General features: G+C 41.1%; 1 protein-coding gene across 16 annotated transcripts in view; it reads left to right on the plus strand.

The window, feature by feature from the left end:
- The window catches only part of tcf4 (transcription factor 4), a 264,598-nt gene that overhangs the window by 171,374 nt on the left and 73,536 nt on the right, over positions 1–19,688 (plus strand). The gene's annotated exons all lie outside the window — the stretch shown is intronic.

Here is a 19,688-nt window from a genome sequence, read left to right on the forward strand (position 1 = left end):
CGATTACGTATTTCCGGTTTTTGTGAAAAAGGTCTATAAGGTTTTGGTATCTTATAGACACAAATGTGTGTGTGTTTGTGTGTGCAGGTGTGCTGTACTGTGTTCTCATAATTAATGTATCTTTCCTGAGATGCTCATATGCATCGGTTCCCTCCTGCTGAGTGTGTGTGTGTGTGTGTGTGTGTGTTTTGAGAAGCAATGGAAGGGGATTCAGTTCGGACTGTGTGCATAAATGCGGATTAGTTCACCACACACACACACACACACACACACACACTCTCTCTCTCTCTGCTGTGTCATCACGGCTCCTCGGCAGCAGCTGAGACAGTTCTCTGACCTTTGACCCATGCACTCATCACTGCCTCATTACTCAGTGCTGTGTGTGTGTGAGATGAGATGGCATTCCAGAGCAGTGTGAACACTTCATCATCATCATCAAAACACAGTCTGTGGCAGCGTTCACCTGCTGCACACTGCATACTATACACTGCATACTGTTTGGAAAGTGAAACGTTTTTTTAACTGATTTACAATCAATTTATTGTATATTCTTAATCATTAAAAGGTTTAATTTTTAGTCTCATTTTGTATCAAAATATCTCTTAATAAAAATAATAATAAAAAAAAGCTACATCAGTTAGCCTAAGCATAATATACAGCCAAACCTTGACCCTAGTTAAGAAAGAGAAATAAATCACAATTAAATGGATATCTCATCCAGGAACTGTCATTTCAGTCCTCATTTACTCAGCCTAAAAGAACATATATTGGAAAATGTCCCAGTGTTGTTTTGGACCCCATTGACTTTAATTATATGGACAAAAACTTCTTTCTTCACAATAAAGAAGAAAGAACAACATGAGGGAGATTATCTTTAGCTGTACTCTCCCTCATTGTGCTGTGTTTTCCTGATGTAGATTCAGACACGGACGGTGTGCTGAAGTGGATGGTGGTGCCGTCGGCCTGCTTTATGTCTGTTCTCATTATTTAGAGGTTCGATCTCTCTCAGTGGCTCGGAAGGGGAGATTTCTGATGCTCTCTGAGGCCTTGTCCTCACTAATACTTACATTAATGTTTAATAAATTAACCTTATTGTAAAGTGTTACCGAATTGCTTCATTAGTCAACATAACATGAACTAACCATGAACAATACATTTGTTACTGTATTTATTAATCTTTGTGCAGTTGTTCGTATTTAACTAATGTTAACAAGTTTTTAATTAAGTATTAGTGAATGTTGAAATTAACATTAGCAAACATGAATAAATGGACTGCATTGTTAGTTCATGCTAATAATGGTTACTGGTGAGTAGGGTTGGGTATCGTTTGAATTTGAACGATTCTGATTCCGATTCCTTGTTTCGATTCCGGTTCCCAACGATTCTCGATTCCGATTCTTTTAAGAGGCAGGGTCAAAAAAGTTGCTAACCAACGGTCTTTCTGAAGGAAATAATCCTTTCTGAAGGAAATACTCCTTCTGTAAAAATACTCTTTTTGTCACAAATTTTTTATTTTCCCGAGATTTCGTTATTTTTAGAAAAGTGAAGCCACACTTTGGACCACCGATGTAAGCTACTCATGTTCGACTCACGCGGTTATGCCAACACTTCCGGTAGACGCTTCTTCGTTGGTGTTGTTCAGCGGTTTCTTCTTCCACTCGGCGGACTGTGAATATCGAAACTAGGAATCGAAATTTTAACTTTTGAACGATTCCGGGAAAAACGAAAAGTTAGTCCCGGTTCCAATCGATACTCGATTCTCGATACCCCACCCCTACTGGTGAGTTTTCCAACATTTTAGTGTGGATGAGAAACATTTGGAAAATGCTATTGTGGACATGTAGCCTGGATGCCAGCCGCACTTAGCCCCGCCCATAGCCAAACTAAGCCCCGCCCACAACATCTGAGCTCAGGAAGTTTGGTCTGGACTTGATCGGTTGTGGAGCAAGTATGCCCGAATCAGAGCTGTTCGGACCAATCAATTCATTAGGGCGGGCTTTATACGATGATGGACAGGTGATCAACCGCAATGTAATCGTCACCAAAGAGTGCTTAGGATGAATTTGTTTACAACAAAGATGGCCGCCGCTGGAGAACTGAGATGTGATTCAGTCATCGCGTCTGTTATAGAAGATGTACATTCATTTTAAAAGAGGAACAGAGAACCGCGATCAAGGCATTTGTTTTTGCCGTCCTTCCTACGGGATTCAACATACGTCACTTTACTCTGGTGCTCTGATTAGTTGTGGATCGATCCAATTGAGTGCAGAAACTAGGACTGTCACGTTTGATTTTTGAGACATAAGTGTTCATTTAATCGATTGTAAAACCAATTTTCCACGTCTAAAGTCGTTTCCATTTTCAACACCAAATATAGGCAACACCTAACAGGCATTAGGACGAACGTAAAGAGGGCGCTTGGCGCACAAGTCAGCAATATTTCTGATGATTTATTGCCGTGAAGTTTCGCAACATTCAGGGATTGAGAACACCCTCGACACACCAAATGTGGGTAAAAATGAACTTTGGCGGAAAACGCTGTTAAATCACGAGCCAATCTGGCGTGTTTCTATGTTTACTCACTTTGCTGGGGAAGTTCGTGTAAGCCAAATCTGCGCAGATTTAGATTTTAGAGCAAATACACAACTCGTGAGATTATGATATATTAAAGGAACACTCCGACTTTTTGGGACTTTAGCCTATTCACCTTACCCCCCAGAGTTAGATAAGTCCATACATACCTTTTTCATCTCCGTGCGTGCTATAAGTCTGTTTGACGCACCCACCGCTAGCCTAGCTTAGCACAAAGACTGGATGTGACTGGTTGCAGCTTTCATACTGATCCAAATGAGTGGCAAAATAACGCAAACGTTTTCCTATTTACATGTTGTGATTTGTATAGTCACATAATGTACAAATAACAAAGTCAAATGAGACACAGACATCTTTTAACCGTATAAAACCTGGGAACTATTCTCTGAAGGCGAAGCACTGCTACTTTGACGGCGTAATAACCGCATCACCGGAGACACGCCGTGGTGAGGAGCGGAGAGTTCTCTCGGTGTTTGGGTAATAGAGTCAGCAATTTATAAATAGTAAAAGCGTAGTTTAGAGTCATGGGTTTTCGCTCTATTGTAAATAGCTGCGACTGTAAACAGGGGAGGTAATACCATGTTTCACAGAATTCCAACTAAAAACGCTGACTGGATGAAGAAATGGCTAACTTACTCTGGATATTTATCCAAACACACCTAAGATTATCAAGGGACATTATGTTTGCTCGGTACATTTCAATGAGGACGACTATTTTGAAAAAATGGAATTTGCCACACGGACCATAATGTGCTGAAGGATACGGCCATCCCATCGATAGCACAGACAGGACAAGTGGATCACCTGCGGCTGAGGTAAGTGTTCCGTTATGTTTTTAGATGACCTACTGTAACAGTGCCATTAGCCAGATCTAATGTAACGTTAGTGACACTATTATATGATTAGGGTATGAATATGTTTTTATCTTGATGCGGTGCGGACGCGCTTGGGAAAAAAAACGAGCGCGTTTACCGCGTTGAACTTGCACCCTGCGCGCGGCGCGCCTAGTAGCCTAAATTTGAAATAACCATGGAAATAACGAACTTGAGCGTGCAAAAGGGTACGATAGGCTGTGAGTTCATTGTGCAAAAACAATTTGTGCTATTACTTTCCCCTTATTCTATCCTATAGTAATGCAATACTGTATATTATATAGGCAAATGTATTTACTGTTGAATACATTTGGTTCAGCTAATAAATTGCATTTAAAATATATTGATTCCTGTAATAATAATTATTTATTCATGATATTTATAAATCTGGGTGCGTTTTTGGTTGGAAATCAATGAAAAATGGTACTGTATTACCTGGTCTCCCCTGTTTATTGTCACAGCTCATACAATAAAGCAAACACCCATGATAAACTTTGCTTTTCTATCTAACGTTAGTAATTGCTGACTCTTTATTCCAACGCTGAGCGAAGCGAACTCTCTGCTCCTCGTCACGGTGCGTCTCAGGTGATGGTTATCACTCTGCCCAAGTAGCAGTGCTTCCCCTTCAGAAAATATAGTATTTATACGGTCAAAAGATGTCTGTGTCTCATATGGCCTTGATATTTGCACACTCTGTGACTATACAAACCACAACATGTAAATAGGAAAACGTTTGCGTTATTTTGTCACTCATTTGGATTAGTATGAAAGCTGCAACCATTCACATCCAGTCTTTGTGCTAAGCTAGGCTAGCGGTGGGTGCGTCAAACAGACTTATAGCACGCACGGAGATGAAAAAGGTATGTATGGACTTATCTAACTCTGGGGGGTAAGGTGAATAGGCTAAAGTCCCAAAAAGTCGGAGTGTTCCTTTAAATACAGCGTATTGAGCAGGATCTACGCATTTCGGTCTTACTTGAACACACACGTCACTACGCAACAAATAACGTCGCGCTTGTTGACTTGCATTGAAGTAATAGCGAATATTGAAAAGCATTTGGTCAACAGAAAAGATATTGTCATTTTCCAACATCCCACATGTTCTGTGTCCTGTATTGATCTGTCCACACATTTTTGGTTAAAAAAAAAAGGCCGTTAAAATTGATTTCCTATTTTCATAACTTGTGTTGGTTGGTCCGATCGATTGGGCAATCGATTTTCGAATGTAGAGTGACAGTTCTAGTGCAGAGGTTCGGTTGAAACACACCATAATCACAGTCATATTCTGACTAGCATCCGAGTATACCGACGTCAGGCTAGTGTGATGGAGACTGAGAATGAGTTTGTAGTTTATAGGCGGGGTGGGTCTACGGTGGCCCGTCTGGGACAGATCCCATGTGTGTCGGAGGGCTCTGGGTCCGAGGGGAATGGGCCCCCCATGGGTCTGCCAGACCGCAGACCGCGGGCCATTTAGCATCCCCGACCCGAGGAGATGAAGTGCTCACGGGGTCCTCGTTCATCTGTTTCAGCGCTCCTGCTCTTTATAGCCTCCCTGCTTCCCTCTGCACTCCTTCTTTCCCTTCACAACATCCATCTCGCTGCTCTTTCCCTGTCTCCCTCTTCCTCTGTTTCCCCCGGAAAGTTGTATTGCTAAGAGGTTGCTCTGAAGGATTGAAGTGTACGCGTTAAGAAGTTCATTAGGAGAATTAAAACACTGTGACTCATATGTCGGATTAGCTCTCTCTTCCATCTCTCCATCTCTCGTCTCCAAAACGAGATCACATCACTTGTCCGATACAGAGTTGATTTAAAAAAATGTGTTGTTCATTTATAAATCTCTCCGAAACCAAGCCCCCGAATACCTTTCTGATTTAATTGTCGCTCATAACCCATCCAGATCACTTAGATCAGGAGACCAGGCGAGCGTTTGGCCCTAAGCCTTAAGATAAAAACACATCTTTTTTTCTTGTGCTTTTAATCTACCGTAACTTGTGTGTGTGTGTGTGTGTGTGTGTGTGTGTGTGTGTTTCTTGCTTGTTTCTTTTTTCTCTTACTTTCCTGAACAGCACTTTTGCCAACCACGGTTGATTTTAACTCTTGTGCATCCTTATGGACATTTCTGTCCTTTTTCGTTTAGTTTTTTTGATCACTTTGCCTGTGTTAGTGCTAAAAGCATTAAAATTGGCACAGGTGTGTATTTTTATTGGAATTTTACTATTTCACTCCCTTTTTCTTTAAAATATCAATTTTCCACTGGGTACACAAAATAATCCCTCTCAACGCCTTTTGGACAAAAATGTCCCCATTGAAACCCATTGCACTTTTTTAATCACAGGGCCATTTAATTATAAAATTATGCAATCGTTGTTAAGAGGCTTTCATTCTGTTGGCAAGGCTTTAAATGTTTAATTTTTACTATTTTTTATCAGATGCTGCCATTTTTTTTCAGGTTTGGCCTTTAAAGCAAATAATCGCTTTATTCCTGTTTTCTGCTTCGGCATATTATTGAGCCAATTGGAAAAACCGTGCAACGATAATTGTGTAGGTATGTTGGTATGGATCTCTGAGTGTGGTTTGTATGTGTGTAATAAAAAATAATTTGTTTGTGTGCTTGTAATATTGAGAGAGAAAAACTCAACTGCAAATAATGAATCTAATCACTGTGTGACCAGTGGAGTTTTTTTAATAACCACGCATAAACATTATTCTCTTAAAAATACAAACATGTACATACGTGGTGTCCACATATTATGGTAGCCCCGTCTGTGCTATATAGAGTGAATTTACACCTTTGCCATTAACATGTTTATAAATAACTGAAAAAAGCACAGATGTCAGTGCATGTCAGAACATCCCAAGGACCCCAAATACACCAGGGGGTTAACCCAATGGGGACAGTCTGTTTCTGCACCCAAACTAAATCTTACTGAAAGCTCAATTTTCGAGATATCTTACTCAAACCTTTTTTTGGCTTTGATTTTCTTAAGTCTGTGCTCCCAAGCTTCTAGATTTTATGACAGTTTTTTTACACTGACATTTTTGTCCTCTATGTACCTTTTTTTTCTAAATAATTGAGTTAAATGTGCTTTATAAATAAAATTTGATTTGATTAAAACAGACTCAGAGGTCACCCGGTACGAGTCTAGAGCTGTAAAGTGATGTTCATATGGAGCAAACCTGAGAAGACTGAGATCTCTAGAGGACTGTTGAAACTCTCTAGGAGACAGGGGTTTTTCAGACAATTGATCTCTGTTTAATCTCATTTTGTCCGCATTGCACACATTTGAGATATTAAAGAGATCTTGATGTGTGATTTTTTTTTTTTTTTTTTTCGTTTACATATTGATTAAAAATGAATGATGAGAAATGTTTAAATTGATTTTGAGAGTTTTGATTGCAGACTTTGGTGTCTTGGCAAATATGAGACATTGTTGAGATCGTATTTGCCAAGATACCAAAATCTGCAATCGAAAGTCTCAAAATGAATTTAGTACAAATATTGCCAACTGTGGCTTATCATCGCAAGACTCATCCAAAGCAATGCTGAAATACAGGCACTTCTGAAGATCTACATATAAATATGATTGCAGACTTGTGTTGGCAAATATGAGCTTAGCTTGAGACTTTCACTCACAAGAAGCGTTTGAGAACCAACACTTAGGCCATGTGTGCGGCAAAGAACTTGCTGTTTTTTTCCCCGGGTAAAACATAGTGCTCATCACTGTCAGCCGTCCAATCACAGTGGAGGAGGGGTGGGACTAATCAACCACACCGACCAACCGCCACATCCTGCTGGTGTCACGGCAACAGCGGAACAAAACCATTTAAAACAAGAGCCAGAGCAAATACATCGTTACATTGTATCGACAAACTATGAGACATCAGATACCAGTAACCAGTAGTTTTCAGAAAACATCTTCAGATTTTCTTCAACGTGGATTCGAAAAAAGAGCCTCGCCCCTTCCATCACACCAGCGTTCCTCTGTGTGTTCTTGTTTTTAATATTTATAATGGTTATAGCTAGTTAAGCAACATTATACGAGCAAGAGTGCTGTGTTCCCGAATATCAGCACGTTTGCAGATGTCATATTGATTTTAGACAGTTCAATAGACAAGAAGCTAATATTAAATGATTAACGCTTTAGATTTAGAATGTCGTCGCTTTTTGCTAATGAAAATAATTCTTTTTTTTTTTCTTTTTGTGTGTGTTCACGTCAGATTACAGGGATCTTTTCCTCTTCTCTGTTTATTTTTTTATTTAAAGGAGAAACATTTGAGATACTACAGAGATATCAGTGATGCTTCTGTATCTCTCTCTCTCTCTCTCTCTCATCCCTTCTCAATTCAATTCAATCCAAATTGCTTTATTGGCATGACTGTACATATTACAATATTGCCAAAGCTTGTAGCACATAGTATAATAATGAAGACATAAAGAATAATAAAGTATTATAACAGCTGAAATTTAAATGTACAAATTAAATTAATTGCACAAATTAACAGTGTAACATATTAAAATGTATTTAAATATTTGATACCACAGTGTTTTAACATCAATATACACACACAAACATACATTACTGAGGGTCACTGTGATGGACAGTTGGGACTGAGGTCAGACACAAACACACACAAATCCCTCTCCCTCTCTCTCTGTATTCTGTCTCTCCCTCTCTCTGTCTCTGTCTCTCTCTCACTTTCTGGTATTTTTGTCTCGAGTTTTTTTTTTGTTTGTTGCACTTTTCCAATTACGTTAATGTCTTTTCGGTTTCTCGCAATCATCATTTGGTGTCCATGCAAGCATGCGCCTGCTGTTATTAATGCGGGCCGGTAATCCTTCACGGGCGTCTTCAGGTGTGTGTCATTTATCTTTGTTAATATTTCCTCTGGATGCCAGCTGGGTACCCGTGCCAGCCGGCTCCCAAACTGGGCATGAGGAACGCGCCGCAAACGCCGGGCTTTTTTCTCTCTGCCCGAAGTTGCCCGGCAACAGCGCGCTTGAAATAAACCCACCGTCCCGTAGAAAACGAGACACTTTTGTTTTAAAACTCCCCCTCTTTTGCATAAAAAACCTCTTTAACTGTGAGAGGGGCGAGTTATTTAAGACAAGGACTCTTTTGTTTTAGCCTGTGAAAGGCGTCAGACCCCGCTCTCCTCCTGCGACCAGGGGCCGCCACGTAATTGGCCTATTTAGCTGGTTTTGCATGTGAATGAGGCGCTAGTCAAGCATCGCTAAGTCTGTTGTGAGAGATGCCGTCATTTGAATTCAGCTCAGCGCAAACATTCTCCATACTTTATCACATCTTCTAATGAGCCCCAGCCCGGGACACTTCCCCCTCTAGTCTCCCTGAAAAGTTAGGAAGTTTACGCTATGTTACCCGATCTGACTTCCTCACACACTCCCGACTGGGACACATATACACACATTTGCACTAGCTTTCTTTTCTCTGGAGCGAGCACTCGTTAGCTTCATTAGCAGAATTGTGTGAGCTGAGAACAGTGTAATGATGGGAAGAGTGTGTGATGGGAAGAGTGTAATGATGGGAAGAGTGTAATGATGGGAACAGTGTAATGATGGGAAGAGCGTGTGATGGGAACAGTGTAATGATGGGAAGAGTGTGTGATGGGAAGAGTGTGTGATGGGAAGAGTGTGTGATGGGAAGAGCGTGTGATGGGAACAGTGTAATGATGGGAAGAGTGTGTGATGGAAACAGTGTAATGATGGGAAGAGTGTGTGATGGGAACAGTGTAATGATGGGAAGAGTGTGTGATGGGAACAGTGTAATGATGGGAAGAGTGTGTGATGGGAACAGTGTAATGATGGGAAGAGTGTGTGATGGGAAGAGTGTAATGATGGGAAGAGTGTGTGATGGGAACAGTGTAATGATGGGAAGAGTGTGTGATGGGAAGAGTGTAATGATGGGAAGAGTGTGTGATGAGAACAGTGTAATGATGGGAAGAGTGTGTGATGGGAACAGTGTAATGATGGGAAGAGTGTGTGATGGGAACAGTGTAATGATGGGAAGAGTGTGTGATGGGAAGAGTGTAATGATGGGAAGAGTGTGTGATGAGAACAGTGCAATTATGGGAAGAGTGTAATGATGGGAAGAGTGTGTGATGGGAACAGTGTAATGATGGGAAGAGTGTGTGATGGGAACAGTGTAATGATGGGAAGAGTGTGTGATGGGAAGAGTGTAATGATGGGAAGAGTGTGTGATGAGAACAGTGCAATTATGGGAAGAGTGTGTGATGGGAACAGTGTAATGATGGGAAGAGTGTGTGATGAGAACAGTGTAATGATGGGAAGAGTGTGTGATGGGAACAGTGTAATGATGGGAAGAGTGTGTGATGGGAAGAGTGTAATGATGGGAAGAGTGTGTGATGAGAACAGTGCAATTATGGGAAGAGTGTGTGATGGGAAGAGTGTGTGATGGGAACAGTGTAATTATGGGAAGAGTGTGTGATGGGAAGAGTGTGTGATGGGAACAGTGTAATTATGGGAAGAGTGTGTGATGGGAAGAGTGTGTGATGGGAACAGTGTGATTATGGGAAGAGTGTGTGATGGGAAGAGTGTGTGATGGGAACAGTGTAATGATGGGAAGAGTGTAATGATGGGAAGAGTGTGTGATGGGAAGAGTGTGTGATGGGAAGAGTGTGTGATGGGAACAGTGTAATGATGGGAAGAGTGTAATGATGGGAACAGTGCAATGATGGGAAGAGTGTGAGATGGGAACAGTGTAATGATGGGAACAGTGTGTGATGGGAACAGTGTAATGATGGGAAGAGTGTGTGATGGGAACAGTGTAATGATGGGAAGAGTGTGTGATGGGAACAGTGTAATGATGGGAAGAGTGTGTGATGGGAACAGTGTAATGATGGGAAGAGTGTAATGATGGGAAGAGTGTGTGATGGGAAGAGTGTGTGATGGGAAGAGCGTGTGATGGGAACAGTGTAATGATGGGAAGAGTGTGTGATGGAAACAGTGTAATGATGGGAAGAGTGTGTGATGGGAACAGTGTAATGATGGGAAGAGTGTGTGATGGGAACAGTGTAATGATGGGAAGAGTGTGTGATGGGAACAGTGTAATGATGGGAAGAGTGTGTGATGGGAAGAGTGTAATGATGGGAAGAGTGTGTGATGGGAACAGTGTAATGATGGGAAGAGTGTGTGATGGGAAGAGTGTGTGATGAGAACAGTGCAATTATGGGAAGAGTGTAATGATGGGAAGAGTGTGTGATGGGAACAGTGTAATTATGGGAAGAGTGTAATGATGGGAAGAGTGTGTGATGGGAACAGTGTAATTATGGGAAGAGTGTGTGATGGGAAGAGTGTGTGATGGGAAGAGTGTGTGATGGGAAGAGTGTGTGATGGGAAGAGTGTGTGATGGGAAGAGTGTGTGATGGGAACAGAGTAATGATGGGAAGAGTGTAATGATGGGAACAGTGCAATGATGGGAAGAGTGTGTGATGGGAAGAGTGTGTGATGGGAACAGTGTAATGATGGGAACAGTGTGTGATGGGAACAGTGTAATGATGGGAAGAGTGTGTGATGGGAACAGTGTAATGATGGGAAGAGTGTGTGATGGGAACAGTGTAATGATGGGAAGAGTGTGTGATGGGAACAGTGTAATGATGGGAAGAGTGTGTGATGGGAAGAGTGTGTGATGGGAAGAGTGTGTGATGGGAAGAGTGTGTGATGGGAAGAGTGTGTGATGGGAACAGTGTAATGATGGGAAGAGTGTAATGATGGGAAGAGTTTGTGATGGGAAGAGTGTGTGATGGGAACAGTCTAATGATGGGAAGAGTGTGTGATGGGAACAGTCTAATGATGGGAAGAGTGTGTAATGGGAAGAGTGTGTGATGGGAAGAGTGTGTGATGGGAACAGTGTAATGATGGGAAGAGTGTAATGATGGGAAGAGTTTGTGATGGGAAGAGTGTGTGATGGGAACAGTCTAATGATGGGAAGAGTGTGTGATGGGAACAGTCTAATGATGGGAAGAGTGTGTGATGGGAAGAGTGTGTGATGGGAACAGTGTAAGGATGGGAAGAGTGTAATGATGGGAAGAGTTTGTGATGGGAAGAGTGTGTGATGGGAACAGTCTAATGATGGGAAGAGTGTGTGATGGGAAGAGTGTGTGATGGGAAGAGTGTGTGATGGGAAGAGTGTGTGATGGGAAGAGTGTGTGATGGGAACAGTGTAATTATGGGAAGAGTGTGTGATGGGAAGAGTGTGTGATGGGAACAGTGTAATGATGGGAAGAGTGTAATGATGGGAAGAGTGTGTGATGGGAAGAGTGTGTGATGGGAAGAGTGTGTGATGGGAACAGTGTAATGATGGGAAGAGTGTAATGATGGGAACAGTGCAATGATGGGAAGAGTGTGTGATGGGAAGAGTGTGTGATGGGAACAGTGTAATGATGGGAACAGTGTGTGATGGGAACAGTGTAATGATGGGAAGAGTGTGTGATGGGAACAGTGTAATGATGGGAAGAGTGTGTGATGGGAACAGTGTAATGATGGGAAGAGTGTGTGATGGGAAGAGTGTGTGATGGGAAGAGTGTGTGATGGGAAGAGTGTGTGATGGGAAGAGTGTGTGATGGGAACAGTGTAATGATGGGAAGAGTGTAATGATGGGAAGAGTTTGTGATGGGAAGAGTGTGTGATGGGAACAGTCTAATGATGGGAAGAGTGTGTGATGGGAACAGTCTAATGATGGGAAGAGTGTGTAATGGGAAGAGTGTGTGATGGGAAGAGTGTGTGATGGGAACAGTGTAATGATGGGAAGAGTGTAATGATGGGAAGAGTTTGTGATGGGAAGAGTGTGTGATGGGAACAGTCTAATGATGGGAAGAGTGTGTGATGGGAACAGTCTAATGATGGGAAGAGTGTGTGATGGGAAGAGTGTGTGATGGGAACAGTGTAAGGATGGGAAGAGTGTAATGATGGGAAGAGTTTGTGATGGGAAGAGTGTGTGATGGGAACAGTCTAATGATGGGAAGAGTGTGTGATGGGAAGAGTGTGTGATGGGAAGAGTGTGTGATGGGAAGAGTGTGTGATGGGAACAGTGTAATTATGGGAAGAGTGTGTGATGGGAAGAGTGTGTGATGGGAACAGTGTAATGATGGGAAGAGTGTAATGATGGGAAGAGTGTGTGATGGGAAGAGTGTGTGATGGGAAGAGTGTGTGATGGGAACAGTGTAATGATGGGAAGAGTGTAATGATGGGAAGAGTTTGTGATGGGAAGAGTGTGTGATGGGAACAGTCTAATGATGGGAAGAGTGTGTGATGGGAACAGTCTAATGATGGGAAGAGTGTGTGATGGGAAGAGTGTGTGATGGGAAGAGTGTGTGATGGGAAGAGTGTGTGATGGGAACAGTGTAATGATGGGAAGAGTGTGTGATGGGAAGAGTGTGTGATGGGAAGAGTGTGTGATGGGAACAGTGTAATGATGGGAAGAGTGTGTGATGGGAAGAGTGTGTGATGGGAACAGTGTAATGATGGGAAGAGTGTAATGATGGGAAGAGTGTGTGATGGGAAGAGTGTGTGATGGGAAGAGTGTGTGATGGGAAGAGTGTGTGATGGGAACAGAGTAATGATGGGAAGAGTGTAATGATGGGAACAGTGCAATGATGGGAAGAGTGTGTGATGGGAAGAGTGTGTGATGGGAACAGTGTAATGATGGGAACAGTGTGTGATGGGAACAGTGTAATGATGGGAAGAGTGTGTGATGGGAACAGTGTAATGATGGGAAGAGTGTAATGATGGGAAGAGTTTGTGATGGGAAGAGTGTGTGATGGGAACAGTCTAATGATGGGAAGAGTGTGTGATGGGAAGAGTGTGTGATGGGAAGAGTGTGTGATGGGAACAGTGTAATTATGGGAAGAGTGTGTGATGGGAACAGTCTAATGATGGGAAGAGTGTGTGATGGGAAGAGTGTGTGATGGGAAGAGTGTGTGATGGGAAGAGTGTGTGATGGGAACAGTGTAATTATGGGAAGAGTGTGTGATGGGAAGAGTGTGTGATGGGAACAGTGTAATGATGGGAAGAGTGTAATGATGGGAAGAGTGTGTGATGGGAAGAGTGTGTGATGGGAAGAGTGTGTGATGGGAACAGTGTAATGATGGGAAGAGTGTAATGATGGGAAGAGTTTGTGATGGGAAGAGTGTGTGATGGGAACAGTCTAATGATGGGAAGAGTGTGTGATGGGAACAGTCTAATGATGGGAAGAGTGTGTGATGGGAAGAGTGTGTGATGGGAAGAGTGTGTGATGGGAAGAGTGTGTGATGGGAACAGTGTAATGATGGGAAGAGTGTGTGATGGGAAGAGTGTGTGATGGGAAGAGTGTGTGATGGGAACAGTGTAATGATGGGAAGAGTGTGTGATGGGAAGAGTGTGTGATGGGAACAGTGTAATGATGGGAAGAGTGTAATGATGGGAAGAGTGTGTGATGGGAAGAGTGTGTGATGGGAAGAGTGTGTGATGGGAAGAGTGTGTGATGGGAACAGAGTAATGATGGGAAGAGTGTAATGATGGGAACAGTGCAATGATGGGAAGAGTGTGTGATGGGAAGAGTGTGTGATGGGAACAGTGTAATGATGGGAACAGTGTGTGATGGGAACAGTGTAATGATGGGAAGAGTGTGTGATGGGAACAGTGTAATGATGGGAAGAGTGTGTGATGGGAACAGTGTAATGATGGGAAGAGTGTGTGATGGGAACAGTGTAATGATGGGAAGAGTGTGTGATGGGAAGAGTGTGTGATGGGAAGAGTGTGTGATGGGAAGAGTGTGTGATGGGAAGAGTGTGTGATGGGAACAGTGTAATGATGGGAAGAGTGTAATGATGGGAAGAGTTTGTGATGGGAAGAGTGTGTGATGGGAACAGTCTAATGATGGGAAGAGTGTGTGATGGGAACAGTCTAATGATGGGAAGAGTGTGTAATGGGAAGAGTGTGTGATGGGAAGAGTGTGTGATGGGAACAGTGTAATGATGGGAAGAGTGTAATGATGGGAAGAGTTTGTGATGGGAAGAGTGTGTGATGGGAACAGTCTAATGATGGGAAGAGTGTGTGATGGGAACAGTCTAATGATGGGAAGAGTGTGTGATGGGAAGAGTGTGTGATGGGAACAGTGTAAGGATGGGAAGAGTGTAATGATGGGAAGAGTTTGTGATGGGAAGAGTGTGTGATGGGAACAGTCTAATGATGGGAAGAGTGTGTGATGGGAAGAGTGTGTGATGGGAAGAGTGTGTGATGGGAAGAGTGTGTGATGGGAAGAGTGTGTGATGGGAACAGTGTAATTATGGGAAGAGTGTGTGATGGGAAGAGTGTGTGATGGGAACAGTGTAATGATGGGAAGAGTGTAATGATGGGAAGAGTGTGTGATGGGAAGAGTGTGTGATGGGAAGAGTGTGTGATGGGAACAGTGTAATGATGGGAAGAGTGTAATGATGGGAACAGTGCAATGATGGGAAGAGTGTGTGATGGGAAGAGTGTGTGATGGGAACAGTGTAATGATGGGAACAGTGTGTGATGGGAACAGTGTAATGATGGGAAGAGTGTGTGATGGGAACAGTGTAATGATGGGAAGAGTGTGTGATGGGAACAGTGTAATGATGGGAAGAGTGTGTGATGGGAACAGTGTAATGATGGGAAGAGTGTGTGATGGGAAGAGTGTGTGATGGGAAGAGTGTGTGATGGGAAGAGTGTGTGATGGGAACAGTGTAATGATGGGAAGAGTGTAATGATGGGAAGAGTTTGTGATGGGAAGAGTGTGTGATGGGAACAGTCTAATGATGGGAAGAGTGTGTGATGGGAACAGTCTAATGATGGGAAGAGTGTGTAATGGGAAGAGTGTGTGATGGGAAGAGTGTGTGATGGGAACAGTGTAATGATGGGAAGAGTGTAATGATGGGAAGAGTTTGTGATGGGAAGAGTGTGTGATGGGAACAGTCTAATGATGGGAAGAGTGTGTGATGGGAACAGTCTAATGATGGGAAGAGTGTGTGATGGGAAGAGTGTGTGATGGGAACAGTGTAAGGATGGGAAGAGTGTAATGATGGGAAGAGTTTGTGATGGGAAGAGTGTGTGATGGGAACAGTCTAATGATGGGAAGAGTGTGTGATGGGAAGAGTGTGTGATGGGAAGAGTGTGTGATGGGAAGAGTGTGTGATGGGAACAGTGTAATTATGGGAAGAGTGTGTGATGGGAAGAGTGTGTGATGGGAACAGTGTAATGATGGGAAGAGTGTAATGATGGGAAGAGTGTGTGATGGGAAGAGTGTGTGATGGGAAGAGTGTGTGATGGGAACAGTGTAATGATGGGAAGAGTGTAATGATGGGAAGAGTTTGTGATGGGAAGAGTGTGTGATGGGAACAGTCTAATGATGGGAAGAGTGTGTGATGGGAACAGTCTAATGATGGGAAGAGTGTGTGATGGGAAGAGTGTGTGATGGGAAGAGTGTGTGATGGGAAGAGTGTGTGATGGGAACAGTGTAATGATGGGAAGAGTGTGTGATGGGAAGAGTGTGTGATGGGAAGAGTGTGTGATGGGAACAGTGTAATGATGGGAAGAGTGTGTGATGGGAAGAGTGTGTGATGGGAACAGTGTAATGATGGGAAGAGTGTAATGATGGGAAGAGTGTGTGATGGGAAGAGTGTGTGATGGGAACAGTCTAATGATGGGAAGAGTGTAATGATGGGAAGAGTTTGTGATGGGAAGAGTGTGTGATGGGAACAGTCTAATGATGGGAAGAGTGTGTGATGGGAACAGTCTAATGATGGGAAGAGTGTGTGATGGGAAGAGTGTGTGATGGGAAGAGTGTGTGATGGGAAGAGTGTGTGATGGGAACAGTGTAAGGATGGGAAGAGTGTAATGATGGGAAGAGTTTGTGATGGGAAGAGTGTGTGATGGGAACAGTCTAATGATGGGAAGAGTGTGTGATGGGAACAGTCTAATGATGGGAAGAGTGTGTGATGGGAAGAGTGTGTGATGGGAACAGTCTAATGATGGGAAGAGTGTTTGATGGGAACAGTCTAATGATGGGAAGAGTGTGTGATGGGAACAGTGTAATGATGGGAAGAGTGTGTGATGGGAACAGTGTAATGATGGGAAGAGTGTGTGATGGGAACAGTGTAATGATGGGAAGAGTGTAATGATGGGAAGAGTTTGTGATGGGAACAGTGTAAGGATGGGAAGAGTGTAATGATGGGAAGAGTTTGTGATGGGAACAGTGTAATGATGGGAAGAGTGTAATGATGGGAAGAGTTTGTGATGGGAACAGTGTAAGGATGGGAAGAGTGTGTGATGGGAACAGTGTAATGATGGGAAGAGTGTGTGATGGGAAGAGTGTGTGATGGGAACAGTCTAATGATGGGAAGAGTGTGTGATGGGAAGAGTGTAATGATGGGAAGAGTGTGTGATGGGAACAGTGTAATGATGGGAAGAGTGTGTGATGGGAAGAGTGCAATGATGGGAAGAGTGTGTGATGGGAAGAGTGTAATGATGGGAAGAGTGTGTGCTGGGTAAGTTTGTTTCAGAGATCTGCTGGGACACACGGATGCTGGATTGTTGTGTCATGTCTACATATTGTGTAATTACGCAGGTCAAATTGTCTTGTAAACGTCAAAGCTTTTATAATTCTAATTAAAGGCTCTTTAAACATTGTGTGTTTTAATACACTGATCACTTTTTTAGCACAGTTGACATTTCAAGCATAAGTTTGCCTCTTTTTGATCAAATTGTGGCTTTAAGTACGAAGGTCAATTTGTCTTTTAAACATCACAACGTATATATAATCCTATAATTAAAGGCATTTTTGACTTTGTAAAACATTGTGTGCTTTAATACACAACATTGTATCACATTTCAGTGCAAAAGTGGCATTTCAAGCATCTGATTGTATATTTCTGTATACTTTTTTACGAAATTGTGCTTTTATTAAAGTTGTGGTGTTTAAAAGTTTTCATAAAGGCACAATTTCATAAAAAAAATTTTTTTTTATTAATACTACATATTGTACACCATTTCAATTGATATTTCAAGCGTCTGTAATTTTTGCCTTTAATTATGAAGATAAAATTTACAACTTTTATAATCATAATTAGGCTTTTTTTAATAAAAAAAAAACATGTTTAATTAGGATTGCAAACGTTGTGAAGTTTAAAAGACTATTTAACCTTCATAATTAAAGCCACAATTTCATCCAAAAAAATGTAAAAATTTTTACAGTTGCTTGAAATGTCACTTTTGCACTGAAATATGATACAATGTGGTGTATTAACGCCCACAATGGTTTAATTAAGATTATTAAAGTTGTGATGTCTAAACTTTTTCATAATATGCTTTAATACAACGCTGTATCACTTGTTTTGTACATTTCTGTCATTTTGTGTGATGAAATCGTGGCTTTAAAGGAGTAGTTCACTTTTAAAAAAAACTTTTTCTGACAATTTACTCACCCCCATGTCATCCAAGATGTCTTTCTTTCTTCAGTCGAAAAGAAATTAAGGTTTTTGATGAAAACATTCCAGGATTTTCTCCATATAATGGACTTCAGTGGGAACCAAACGGTTCAAAGTCCAAAAGACAGTTTCAGTGCAAACTGCAAACTGTTCAAAGGGCTTTAAACGATTCCAGACGATGAATAAGGGTCTTATCAAGTGAAACGATTGCTCATTTAATAAATAAATAACAAAGTTTAAGTTTTATAAGGTCAAATGGTCGCCTCGCTCTGTTTTGTGATGCGCGTTCGTGACTCTCCTATTCGAACTCGTTTATCAAAATGAACAAATCTTTTTTCGTGTCATTTGCACTGAAACTATCTTTTGGACCTTGAACCGTTTGGTTCCCATTGAAGTTCATTATATGGAGAAAAATCCTCGAATTTTTTCATCAAAAACCTTAATGTATTTTCGACTGAAGAAAGAAAGACATCTTAGATGACATGGGGGTGAGTAAATATCAGCAAAAGTTTCTTTAAAAGTGAACTACTATTTTAATTATAAAGGTAAAATATCACATCATTTTATAATCCTAATTAAAGGCCTTTTGGCTTTTTAAAAACATTGTGTGCTTTAATACTACATTACATTTCTTTTTGAACACAAAATTAGCATTTCAAGCATCTGTTGTTTTTTGATGAAATTGTGGCTTTAATTATGAAGGTAAAATGTATTTTAAGTGTCACAACTTTCATAATCCTAATTAAACGCCTTTAAAAACCTTTTTTGTGTGCTTTGATACAACATTTGAACATTTTATTTTGAGCATCTGTCATTTTTTTTTTTTTTTTTGATGAAACCGTGTGTTTAATTATGCTCCTGTAATGTTGTGATGAAATCATGGGTTCATCGCAGACGCATTGGACAGATAAACGTGAAACTGTGTCCAGAAAATCAGTGGAGTAAAATGTATTTTTGCACATTTGTTGCATGGCTTCATAATTCCAGTGTATTATTCCTGACTTATTTAACACTAGTTCCTATAATGAGTGTGTGTGTGTTTCTGAGGTTGTTTTGATCAAATTGTCTCAAATTTCAAAACTTTTATAATGCTAATCAAAGGCTTTTTTTAAGTGCTTTAATACAACATTGCCCAATTTTTGACATTTAACACTAGTTCCTATAACACGTGTGTGTGTGTGTGTGTTTCTTTGAGGTTGTTTTGATCATATTGTCCCAAATTTCAAAACTTTTATAATGCTAATCAAAGGCTTTAAAAAAAGAAAAACAAAAAGGTGTTCTTACAACATTGCATAATTTTTAGCCCAATTTTTGACATTTAACGCTAGTTTCTATAATATGTGTGTGTGTTTCTGAGGTTGATTTGATCAAATTGTCTCAAATCTCAAAACTTTTATAATAAAAAATAATAATAACGTGTGCACTGTAAAAAAATATTTTCAGGATTTTTTATAACAACATTTTTTCTTTTGTCAAATCAACTTAAATAATTCATTTAGTTCAGATAACTTATTATTTTGAGTTTCTGATGATTAAATCAATCTCCTTCATTGTATTAACTCACTTTTTCCAGTTCAATCAACTTAAAATTTTAAGGCAACCAGGTTACTTCATTTTTTTAAGTTAAACCAACAATATTTTTATAGTGTGCTTTTAATACAACATGGCATCATTTCTAGCCCAATTTTGACATTTAACACTAGTTCCTATAATGTGTGTGTGTGTATGTTTCTGATTTAGTTTTGATCAAAATGTCCCAAATTT

This window comes from Pimephales promelas, chromosome 19 (genome assembly GCF_988280905.1).
Source record: "Pimephales promelas chromosome 19, fPimPro1.hap1.1, whole genome shotgun sequence".
NCBI classification, from domain to species: Eukaryota; Metazoa; Chordata; class Actinopteri; order Cypriniformes; family Leuciscidae; genus Pimephales; species Pimephales promelas.